Below are 12531 nucleotides of genomic sequence, written 5' to 3'. Positions count from 1 at the left end.
GCTCTGTTTTGACATCTGATGCTTTAAACGCAGGGCCAGATCATCAGCTGGCATCGGCTTCAGCTGCTGTGAACTGCACCCGTTTCACCGAGAGCAATGCAATTACGCTCCTTCACGCTAGCCTGGGGTCCCAACTGCCAAGGGTTTGCGTTTAGCCAGACACTGCTCCGTAATATCCCTTCTGCTCTACACAGGGTGATAGAGAGTGAGCAGGATAGAGCAATTACAGCAGGCCTAATCCGTTTCTTGACTTTTGGCTCCCGTGGGTGGTGAAATACTCATTTCTGCAGAAGGAATCATGCCAAGAAAGCCTGGCTAAATTGTTCTGTAAGACTCGCATCTCAAAGACTCACCTTTTTTCCCTTTCGATAGTTACTGTTCAAAAAAAAGTCTTACATTTCTAGAGTGCTTTTCGCATGCAGATCTTACAGCACTTTTCTGGGATCAAGGAAGGCTGCCGAATATATATTACAGCAATAAAGACTTCTTTTTTTGTCTGAATGGTAACAGACACACAAGATATATTCGGACAGAAGAGCCAGCACAGGAGAGGAGTTTATATTCCAGGATATAAGCACAAAACCATAGGGGAGCCCCATGCCCCCGGCAGCGTAGGCAGGGGCGCAGGGAATTTGGACAGCCTACCAGGCCAGAGTGGCACGCAGACATACACCATGCTTCCCGCTGCCAACTATCCTTCCCTCCTCCGTCTGCACGGTGCTGGTAAGATCAAACAGGGGAAATAAGCAAAAAAAGAGGAGAAATTAAGTTTTCCAAACTTTGAACTCATAGTTTTTCCCTAGCTGTTCTGCTGCTGCACTAATCCCAGCAATGCTTCTGGTATCTGCTGAAACGCACATTTTTGGATCGTGAAAGCAAGCGTAAGGGGCATTTCCTTGAAACTTGTTCCCTTTTTCCAAAACATACTCTGCCCACTTTGCTGCACTTGAAGAGCAGACAGTAATTAGCTTTCAAGCACAGAGGTTGAGGCTTGGGGAGTTTTTTTGCCCTTAAAGCCATCTTTTTAACAGAAGGGATCACGGCATTTCTAATGATGTAAGACGACAAAGGCTGTAAAAGCCTTTCCTGAATGTAGAATCGCCTCTGCACTTTACAAACACACAAGCTAATGAGGACCTTCGAGTACAGTGATCAAACTCCTTCCTACCAGCCCGATTAGCACCGCTAGCACTCCGTGCACTCGTGTGCATCCCTGCCACCGTCACAAAGTTCAGCAACTGCTCTTTGCAGCATTTCTATTTTGCTAATCAGCTGTTATTTACCGAGTCACTTGCCCCGAGGTATTGTTCTGCCTGCGCGCCAGCCTGAGCGCAGCGGCACGTAATGACGCGCGGCATCACTCAGAGATGCACAGACGCATGCAGATGGCGAGCCCACAAACCAGTACGGTTGCCAGCCTGGCAGCGTCTCGGATTGATGCCGGGGCCCAGCGGCACAACCCCCTTCAGGAACAGGCCCGAGTCAGGAGGATGGGCAAGGCCTCGCCGCGGCGGGCGTGCAAGTGCTGGCACCCGGGAGCTTTCCGTGGAGCACGCGGCCAGCAGCGAGCCGGGGAACCGCCTGCCTGAACAAGGGCAGTCCATGCACAAGGCTCCTTCAAGGAGCAGAGAGAAGCACGACGACTCCTAACCCTGGACGGCCTCCCCTTTCGACTCAGTGCTGGGCACCCCTCCTGCCCTCCTTGTCCTGCAAGAGGAGGATTTTTTACCTAAACGTGGTCACCACGTTAGAGAAATCTTCCCCATGAAATGTGACGCAAGGACCATTTCAGCAGAAGACATGGCGTCGGACAGCTGTGGGTGAAAAAAAGCAGGTTCAAGCCTGCATTCAGGCAAGCACTGCTCAGTGAGGCTTGGCCAGAGGAACAGCAGGCTTTGATGTCTTTCATCATTACTCATTTCTGGAAAACCGGCTTTTTTTCCTCAATTACTAACCCCGAACAAAACTCGATTCAGAAGAGGCACTCAGCTGGCATGGACATCTGTCACGCTTAACGTCAAGCAGGTATTTTGGGAAGTGAGTGAGGCTGTGTCATTACTGCGATGGCAGGCTGAAAAATTTTGTTTTCTTTCCTTTTTAAATAAGCAAAATGAACCCCTAATAACAAGACCAGGTAAGACTCGGAGGAAGCTGGAATTTAAATGAGACAAGTTTAAAAGTCAAACCACTGATATTGTTCCGCAAACGCAACAAAGCGCATCAGATGCCGTTTGATATTTCACTGTTTCTCGTTCAAGTAACAGAGGAGACGGATGTAACAGCGGTATCGTGGGGACACTCTCCTCGACCTGCTCCTGCTGCATCCAAAGTGCTCCCGGCACAGAGCTCGAGTGATGCTGCCGCTCAGGTAGTTTCACCCCAGTACGAACAGCATCGCGGGGCAACAGCGAGGAAGACCTACCCCAAGGTGCTGAAGCCATGGATCAACCTGGGGACGTGATGGGAACGAAGCACAGAGCCAGGACGCCTCTGCTCGCGGGCGAGAGGTGCTGCTGTTCTTATTCCCACACCTAAACCCACTTCCCCACCGTTTCCCTGATCGCCCCTTCCCAGGCTGCCTTAGAAAGGCAGCGACCCTTTGAAGTCAGGTAATGGGAACCACGTGGTAAGCTTAGAAACACTTAATCTAAAACAAATCTCTCCATTTCATTTAAAACAAATCAGAAACTGCCTGCATCCGCCACAGCTCCCTGGCTGTATCCGTCTCCGGCTGGGTCAGGAAAGAGATTCACAGCAATGGAGAGCTAACGAAGTTCCTGGCGCAATTAATCCTCACAGTCTCAACTATCAGGAGAGAGAATTTAATTGGACAACTTCCATGCTTTACAGGTCTGCCACTTGGTGCCTGGTTTTCAGCCACATTTTAATGTGCCCTGGCTGACCACAGAGCCTGGTTTTGCTATTCGGCTCCTCTCCCACTCCCGTCTGCTGTGTTCTTCCATCTGCCCTTGCTCGTTCCCAGAGCTACTCCTCACCTGCGTGCCAAGGCCCTTTTACAGCGCCAACGCGTGCGAGCCGTTCCCAGCCGACGGGCTTGCTACGGAAATCAGAGCTGTCATAAAACAGTTTTTATCAGCTCTCAGAGTGACCCACTCGCAGCTCCACGCCGCCCTACCTGCTGGTCCGCTCCCAGCTGCAGCAATGGGAAAGCACGTTCGCGGCTCCTGGGTGGAAATGAGGATTTCATACGCCATAAATCTTGCAGCACCGTAACGAGGTGACATTCACCTTAGAATAGAGCCACAGGAAAGCGAATCAACTAGCTAGTCCTTGGATCAAATTGCTTTGACATGAACGTTGTTCTCCGCAAGCAGGGAAGCTCTGGGGAAAGGATTTGTTCTCCCCTACTATTAGCCAGCATTAAAATAAAGCCTTCATTTTAATTTATCTGGTGTCAGCTCTCTGACACTTGCATGTACTGTTTCTCGTGCACTAACCACAGCTATGGCAATTTTGATGTTATTCCTTTTAGGTATAAATAAATCCACTCTTTCTTTTGGAAGCGGCATGGCTGGTGATAAATGAGGCTCTAACCACCAAGCACTGGCTACTTCACAGAAATAGCAATAGTCTGCTCCATACTAAAAGTTTACTAAAAGCACATAATTATTTCTAATTGATGACATTTCTGCACTTCTGACCACACTCAGCCTGGGAGATAGGCGGAAGGAAATTCATGCCAGCCTGCTCATTCCAGCCATGGCTCTGGGGAAATGCTTTCTACAACCTGGAATCACAAAAAACAAACGAACAAAAAAAGGCAAATTCACAGAAAGCAGAAGTACCATAATTCTTAAAGAAATCATCTGAAATAGTCTCATCAAGTTCACTGCTTATAGCAGACACCCGAAACAGTTCCAGCATTTAAAGCTGCAATACTGACAGCTGCTTTATACCCTCAAGACAGGCAAAGGAACAACTTTTTTCCCTTTCTCCTTGATCTCATTTTAATTGGAACCAGCCCCAGCTGAATCAGATCCTGAAAAGCTCAGCACCTACCCTCTGTCCTTGAAGTCATTGTACCTGGGACCTATTTTTGCATTTACATTTTCAGCCCTGCCTTCTCACAGCAGGCCAGGGTTTAATTTAGCTTTACCCAAAGGCACTCTGTAACAGCTGAAAACTTTCCGTATTTCACAGGACTGGACAGATCGGCAGGGCGAGTTAATGGACCACGCGGCCTTTCCCCGCGAGGGCCCTGGCCCTCAGCCAGCCCAGGGGAGTGAGCAGGGAAAGCCGCTGCTCTGCAAGATGGGTTTGCTGGCCCACTCCAAACAGAGGATTTGGCGGTGCCAGGCTGTTTTTCCAGAGATACCTGCACCTCTCACACCTAAAATTCCCTGAGAGGTGTCACTGCGTCACCCCTTTCTCACTGAAGACACCTGGAATTTAACTGATGTGGAGACGGAACCTTAATTGTCTACTTCAAAGCGACTATCGCAACTCAAGCGCTTCTCTGAGATGAAAGTAAGGTACGCACAGGCTTTCTTGTGGCCAGACAGACATCCTTGTTCTCCTGGCTTGTGGAGGCAATAAGACAATATTAAACCCTGCTGCGTGGAGGAGAGCACCTATAGCAGCCTGGCACCAGCAACCCAAGGCCTTGGGATGGTGCCTCCCGCCAGGTCCCTCAGGAGCAGCCCAAGCTGATTTAACGCGGGGTCCCCAAGCTGGGGGGCTCAGACACCAAGCAGCCACGTGCCCAGCACGTGCGGCAGGCTCGGGGGAACAGCAGAACATTGCTCCCTGGTCTCTTAGGAGCAAAAAGCCAGGGTACCCAACCACACGAGAGAGTCACCTACGCACCCCTCGCGTTGCCCTCCTTGGTTCACCCCACACGCATGCTCCACGGCATGCATTTTGCATCAGCCAACACTGGAAAACCTCCTGAAGCTGATTAACTGCCCGGAGCGATGCCTGGGACTTCCTTGGAGGCACACGCAGTCTGTTTTCTCACCTCGCGATGAACCTGCCGTACCACTAATTCACATGCTTTTCCCAGAACGGTACCAAGTGAATCAAACCAAGCCATTCCTCCTTAAATCAGCACTGTCTACGTCGCAGAAGTGGGATGATTTTCTCCTGCTCGTAAGCACGATCTAGCCTGTGTTTTGTTCTGTCTCCTCTCCTACATAAACAGCCAGGCCCAAGAAGCACGTGGTCATGCTCGGCCAGAAAAGCAGCAGTTTGGGAGCTGAGGACACCTCCGGCTCCTTCCAGCAGCAGCAGCAGCGTCAGAGGCACAGAAGAAAGAGATGGGGAAGGGTACTATCCTGAACCCGTCCCCCGCAGAGCCAGCCCGTGCTTGCCCTTCGCAGACCCCAGTCTGTGGGCAGTCCGGGGCAGACGCCAGGCCCCGCTAACCGTAACAGAGGTCTTGCTATGGATCCAGGATTTTACTCTCCAGCGTCTTCTCCGGTTGAGAGTCACATAACCCGCTGCTGCTACTGTGCACAATCGCTGCTGGCTGGAGACTGTAACGTTAATGGGCTGATTTAATTTAAATGCCCGACTGAAGTGCAGTCGGGGGAAAGCTGGTCTCTAAACCCTGCGGAAGCGAGGACAGCATTCCCAGGAGCTGGAGCAGAATCACAGCTCACAGGGGAGCAGACCCAGGCAGGTGCTGGGCACTGCTGCAAAATCAGGCAGAGCTTTGCAAAATGTGGCCTTTCAGCAGGCTGATACAGGCCATATGGGCAACATCTGACTAGTAAATAGATGAGTCAGGAACCTTCTTTTGGCCGTGACCTACACCAGCTGCCTCAGCACAAGCCACCTCCGCCCAGCTGAACTCTCTTATTCACTACAGCAGGGTGACCACCTCCAAACTGCTCCCCAGGAACGGTCCCTGGGCTTGGACCGCGGTCAGGCTTCATGCAAAAAGGTGCTAGATGGTCCAGGCAAAACTCCTGCTATGAACGCAATGGTGCAGGCAACCACCTGCCAGCACTTGGGCTGTGCCCTGGCCCTGCTTCACTTACGAGCAGAAACATAGCTGTGACACCCCTCGCAGTGAGCGAGGGCAGAATTAGGCTATTTGTTATCAGAGGAGAGCTGTCGCCTGAGAAACTAGCACAGACAGAGCGCAGCGGAGCGAGAATACTGCTACCTGAAAAAGGCAGCCTTGCTCCAGCAGCCGACTGACACTTCATCTCCTGCAGCTCAAGGAGAAACACAAGCTCACTCCTCACTCACAAGGCAAGAGCTGGCAGGTCCCACAGTGTCCACTGGGCAGACACACGAAGGAGAGGGGCTTTTAGCTGACGAACACCTGACTCCGGGTCTTTAGAAGACTGGCAGTTTCCTTGAGGAAGAGATTTGGGGAGGGGAGCTTGAGGGGGGGCCTGAGTGTCCAAATACCAAAGATCCAAAGGCTCTTCTAGAGGAAACAGCATGACAACAAAAGTGAAAGGGAGGACCTGGGAACACGAACAGCATCACTGCTGGGAGAGGACCTGGTGCAACCCACCGTGTGATTTCCATTGCAGCAGCTCCTGTCACAACACAGATAGGCTTCAACATGCAAACCCACTCCCCTTCTAGGAGCTGCCATAGGCTTCTGTACACCTGAGCTTCGCTGCTGGGCCTCTGCCCGCTATCCGCCGCTCCCACCTCTGCTCAGGTTGTGCCAGTATAGGTGAAACGGCTGCTTCCTTCCAGCCTTTGCTCCATCCTGGGCCTCCAGAGGCAGCTGAGAAGCCCTGAATAACAAAGCTGCACACTTCAGCCAGGTTACATACACTGAAAATAAATCCTCCACCTCCATAAGGAATCAGCTTGGGGTCTGAAACACAGAATGTGATTAGCCTTTTTCTCTTAGCTCACATAGCTAATTGCTGCAGGTGCATCAGTTACCCTGTAATTAACACCATCGTAGTGTCAGGCGTAACCAAGAACTGGCTTCTGCAAACAGAGCCAGGGCAGCGGGCACAGATGGGCACCGATGGTTACTGCCTTAGGGCTGGTTGCTCTTCTCTGGACCCAGAGGGATCCTGACGCACACTGTGGAAGCCCAGAGATGGCCAAACCGTTTCACAGGGAAACCGCGTGGACTTGAAAAGTTTCCTATCACTTAGCCTGGGAGTAAGACAAGGCATTAGGGCAGTGGAGGCTAATTTTTTTTTAGCTGAGACAGGTCACAGCCTGTGACAAAGGCCCTAAGAGCACACGACCAAATGCAAGACTAAGGATACAAGACCAGAAGGCAGGGAGGCACAGGGCAGGTCACGTCATGTCACGTCCCACGGCAGGACTGCTCTCCCCAACCCTCTCGGCAAAAGCATCTGCAGCCGCCCAGCAGCTGCACACTCAGCGATGCGGGACGCTATGTGAGCATCCCTGCCCGTGACCTACCGGACATACGCCCCACCACATAACTGGACACCACTTGCCACTGGGCAGGGGATGCTCGCATGAATGCTTTGGGAAGCTTTTCTCGAGTTTCCTCACTCCTTCCCTTCCTCCCAGGAACATCCTGGGGATAAGTATGTTAAGAGTCACACAGCACTCAGATGCTGTAGCGACGTGGGCTGGCCCACTTCCTACAGAGATGACTGTTTTGTACAATATAGAAACTGAGCTGGTTGTTCCAAGCACAACCACGCCGGCTGCTTTTTAAAGACAGCCTCAGTTCTGATGCAAAGTGCTGCAGGAACAAGCAGCACTAAATCCCCTTACAGCCTGCGGGGCAGGGAAAGGTGCTGGTAGAGAGAGGGGGGAAGGTGCTACTGCTTCTGCCTTGGCCCTACGGGCAAGGATCTCCAGCAAGGTCATTCAGGCACTTTTCAGCAGAACTAAAATCGGCTCATGTAAATCCTTGCAAGGGAAGCCCCCAGGGCAAATCACCGTTTAACCTTGCCTTAGCGCAGATCACGGAAAACTCGGAGCGACTTCCCCGTGCAACGCCTGGGCCGTGTCAGCTAGCATCGCACCTGCCTGGCAAACGCACTTGCTGGGTTTTGAAAGGTGCAGAGATTGGTTAGATGAATATGGAGACGCCAGGGCAGCAAGAGGAGATTTAGCGCTTAATGCGGTTTTAATTCTTTTTGAGAATTTAAGTGTGTGATTTCTTCACCAGCGGTGGGAAAGACACTTGAAGACTATTTGCTGGGTGTTCTTAGGCCATAAACGTTGGATTTCATTCTCTTCTACAATGTTTAACTACACTCCTATACGGAGGATGGCAGTTTGCCATGGTTCATCACATACATAAACCCAGAAAAGCAAATAAAAATACCACAATGCAAACAATTAATGAATAATCAGTAACAAAACCAATAAACACACTGATAAATCTTTCGGATGAAAAGACACTGGCACTTCCAAGACCAGCTATTTTAGGAGGGCCATGGAGGACCTCACGTTTCAGTCTCAATCGCATACAAAGCAGCAGCAGATCTACATGACAATGATGAAGCCGCTGTGGCAGGCAAAATGAACTGCCATTTCTAATGAAAGTCCTCTTCTGTTATACATCCTTCCCATTTCTGTACTAGTCACAGAAGAAATGAGCCCAAAATAATGATAGCAATTTCTAAATTTAAAAGGGCAAGTTTTTTAAAGCTGAAAACAACTGTCAGTGTAACCGAGAGTACAGGACTTGCTTAAAACACCTACCAAAGACCCCCAAAGTTACAAGCCCAGAAAGGTAGTAAGGGTGACGTTAGGCAAAAACAATTCTGGTGAAAACGAGATGTGGAAAATCCATGAAAAGACAATCTTTCTGAATGACAGAAAAGGAGGAGGAGAAAGAAAAGGCACTGAAGAGAAATTTAACAGTGTGGATGACTAATGAGGGCCTCTAAAGGAATCCATTAAATCTGAATGGCCACTGGGATTAATTATGAAGTAAGGCGCTTCTTAAACATACGAGGAATAGAGAGTTAGCTAGCTGTTAGCCTCACTGTTAGAAACCATCAGTAACATTGGAAATGATGATACTAAAAAAAAATGTAAAAATGTTCAATGGCATGTTCAGTAGTTACTGATCTATATTATGTGCTGCCTATATGATGCCGAGGATGGGATACAATAGTTACTGAAGAGGATGACAGAAACTCAGTCTAAAAATTAACCCAGTGCATCCCTTTGTCCAAAAGCAGGACATTCCCAACAGCTTTTGTATAACCTGTCCTAAAAACCTCTAGTGACAGATTTCAGTATCTGTCAAACATCTGCTAAAGTAGAGCACTTTAAAACCAATGGGTGAGGAATAGGAAAATTTAGTATAGTCCCAGTACTTCAAAAAGGGTTAAAGGCCAAAGTCCAGGAGCAGCAGACAACCTTGGGGTCAATCCCAGCTAAAATAGCAGGACAGTAATTTCAAGTAACTGCAAGAACTGAAGACTAAAAGTGCAATCTAAATCAGTCAGCAGAGTTTCCTGGCATTGGGTCTGCTTAAAAGATTTGTTTTTCTTAGACAGGGCAACAGTGCTGCATGACACAGGCAACCGCCTTGTTACAGCATTTACCCAGATTCCTCCAAAACACATAACATTTTGATTATAAAACTCTCTTCTGCACATGCCATCGGAGCAAAACTAGAACCAAAAACGTGGTTCTTGAATGCATGGTGGGAAGAACAGCGGCTGGAAGCAGAAAAGCAATTTTGCCTCAAGACGCAGCTTTGCCAAGGTCACTGCTATCCAGACTGGCATCCAGACGGCGAGGATGACGCAGTCGTACCAGGTGTACTTCCACGGACAGCCACGAAAATCATACCAGGTGGAGCAGCAGCCTTTCAGCGTGAGGTTAAAAGCAACACAAAGGATTCAAGCTACCGAGAAGCAGGTTAGGAGGTGATTCAATCACTGCATACAAGAAATTGGGACGGACTATTCACCTCTGTGAAAACAGCATAACAATATCCCACATCGGGAAGTTGAAGCTAGGTAAGTTCAACCTTGAAATGAGATACCATCTCCCCAGACTGAGAGCAATTAAATGTTTATCTGTTTATCACAGAACTCAACCCATCCCTCTGCTATCACCTCCAATGATCCGGCTTGCAGCGGGTTCAAGTTCCAGCAGTAATGAGAGCATAACACAAGCTCTAAAGAGACACGGAGGGACATTTGTGCAGGAGCTATACTAACGTCCCGGGCACAGCAGCGCAATTACAGAGCTGCGGCTTGACTTTGCAGGGCACGCGGTGCTGCCTCTCCCCATCGGCCGCCTCATCTCCGAGTCCTTCCGCAGCTGCGATTCATGCTACATCAGTCAGAGATGAATCTTTCCGAGGTGCCGTGCCTACCAGCGCGGTAGCTAAGTGCTGACTTAAACGCAGCATGTTTATCTCACATTAAGTACATTTGATGCCATTAAAGCCTGGACGTTTGCCACCTGTCTTCTCAAACAGAGCAAAATGCATACTCTCAGGTCCAGAGGATCTATTTCAGGCTAAGAGTAAATAAATAAACCAGAGAACAAACACAGACTGCCTCAGAGAGAGGAAGGGAGAGAGAAGCAGGTTGCCCCCTCCAGACACCCACCTGAACTGACTGCGCTGGCCCACAGCCCCTTGGTAAGAAAATTCTTGCTTGCAAAGCTGAGGTACAAAAAAAAGCATCTAATATCGTCTCTGCCTGGGCATTAACTGTGTTGGATGAAGATAACTGTGAACGGTCCTACCAGTAAAAAAAGAGTGTGTGCATGTGTGTATATAAATGCATATATATATGTGCACATAAATACATGCATACACACACCTACACACATATATTTATATATAAAGATTCTTATAAAAAAGCAGCATAAAAAAAGGTTAATGTGAAGTTGTGTGTTGCTACATGAACAGTTGCCTTGCACTGTTCTAAAGCCTTAGCAGATTTTTTTCAGATGCGAATCCTCAGTTTCTATTCATCGAGAACTTCCTAAAGCTCGAAAGTCTCCCCAGAATTGACGCCTTGGGAGCCCCCCTGCCCCGGCAGTTCCTTCCACCAAGCCCCGACGCATGGGTAGAGGTGACAGGCTATCGGCACCTGCAGGGTCTCCCCAGGGATCCAGGATGAGCATTCACACACCAACACCGTACTTGCTATTTTGTAACCCCCAGGCATATGCACGGTGCTCCAAAGACCCTGGAGGAGTGAGAAGGATGGGAATTTGATGGGACAGTTTCCACAGCCAGCAATCCGGCAGCAACGGAGGTGAGCATGCATGTGTGAGACATGTCGACAGCGAGGAAGGAGGGCTGGGGAGCAGAGCGAGCCGTGCTGAAGGCACTCTGGCTCTGCCACAGATTTACATGAGTCCGTCCAGAAGTAGGTGTAAAACCAGAGAGAAAGGAATGGTTATTTATTTGGTTTCCCCGGCAATAAACCAAAGCTGCAGGTATCTCACATGTTTTAAAAACATGATTACAAAGATTGAAGTCTCCAGAAAAGTCATTCATGCCTCCAGGTGCCCACCCACACTATTCTTCAGTTATTACACCGCTTACAAGAAAATCAGAGCTATCATACCAAGCTTACAGCTATGTCCGTCTCCCCACGAGCCCACTGCCAACTAAGTCTCTTCTTTCACCAGAGTCCACTAGAAAAAAAGAAGGAATAAATACATAAATAAACAAAAGATAAGCTCAGCTGCATTCCCAGCTACAAAGCTGCCCAGGAGCCCGGGTGGCACAGCCGAGGGATCACCCCGGAGCAGCTCCGTTGCCGACCGCTCACCGTTCCCCCCGTCACGTCAACCCCGTAACCCTCCAGGGCAGCTCACCGCAGCTCTGCCTCTCATCCACCGCGGACGAGCCACGTCCGAGGCAGCCTGCAAGGCTAACCAGGCCATTTGTGCTAGAGAAGGGACGGAGCCAGCGGCTCCGGCGTGACATGCCAGAGGGCAGAGGCACCCAGGAGCAGAGAAGGGGACTTGCAGCTGGCACCAGGAGGGATGGCTTGAAGGAACGAGACAAGCCAGGACGGGGGGCGAGTTTGGGGAAACACCAGCAGGACACGTGCCGGGGCAGGACCAGCAATACCATCACGGGTGCTGTTTCAAGCCAGGCTGAGCATGCTGCTAGTCCCGCTGGATGGTCGAAGTGGAATTATCTCCAATTTCCGTGGCAGTAGCACTGAAAAGGGTTACGTGAGATGGAAACTGCTGCATTAACTCCTTCTCTATAATTTTAGGGACCTTTTCCGAAACAGCACTTCTCCTCAGCAGGCTCATAGCTGCTCTTCTGCAGGTCCAGTTTCTAACCAGCATTGGAAAAAGCATGCAGGGGCAGAGCAAGCACCCTCACAGCAAAGCCACCTCACCAAAGCCCCAGATAAAACTCTCTCAAGTCTGTCAAACACACCATTTCACAACACCCTCAGGACTGTATCACTTCCCTCTAGAAAATCCTCATGCTCAAGGAGAAGCTGGTAAATCACGAGGCGCGGACGCAGGCGAGGCACCCGAGGAGCCCCTGATGCATGAACCGCTGCTGCAGAAGCAGCCACTTCACAGAGCGGTGCAAGGAGGCAGCAGCAACCCCGACGAGAAGAAAGCACAAAGCAGTCCATAACGAGC

At 49.9% G+C, this 12531-nt stretch overlaps 1 protein-coding gene across 1 annotated transcript in view; it reads right to left on the bottom strand.

Annotated features, from left to right (window-relative positions):
- The window catches only part of LOC135324654 (mitogen-activated protein kinase 4-like), a 70946-nt gene that overhangs the window by 57417 nt on the left and 998 nt on the right, over positions 1-12531 (bottom strand). The gene's annotated exons all lie outside the window — the stretch shown is intronic.

Source organism: Dromaius novaehollandiae, chromosome Z (assembly GCF_036370855.1).
Source record: "Dromaius novaehollandiae isolate bDroNov1 chromosome Z, bDroNov1.hap1, whole genome shotgun sequence".
Taxonomy (NCBI): Eukaryota; Metazoa; Chordata; class Aves; order Casuariiformes; family Dromaiidae; genus Dromaius; species Dromaius novaehollandiae.
Note: the sequence above shows the minus strand (reverse complement) of the source record. Positions and strands in the feature narration are given on the sequence as shown.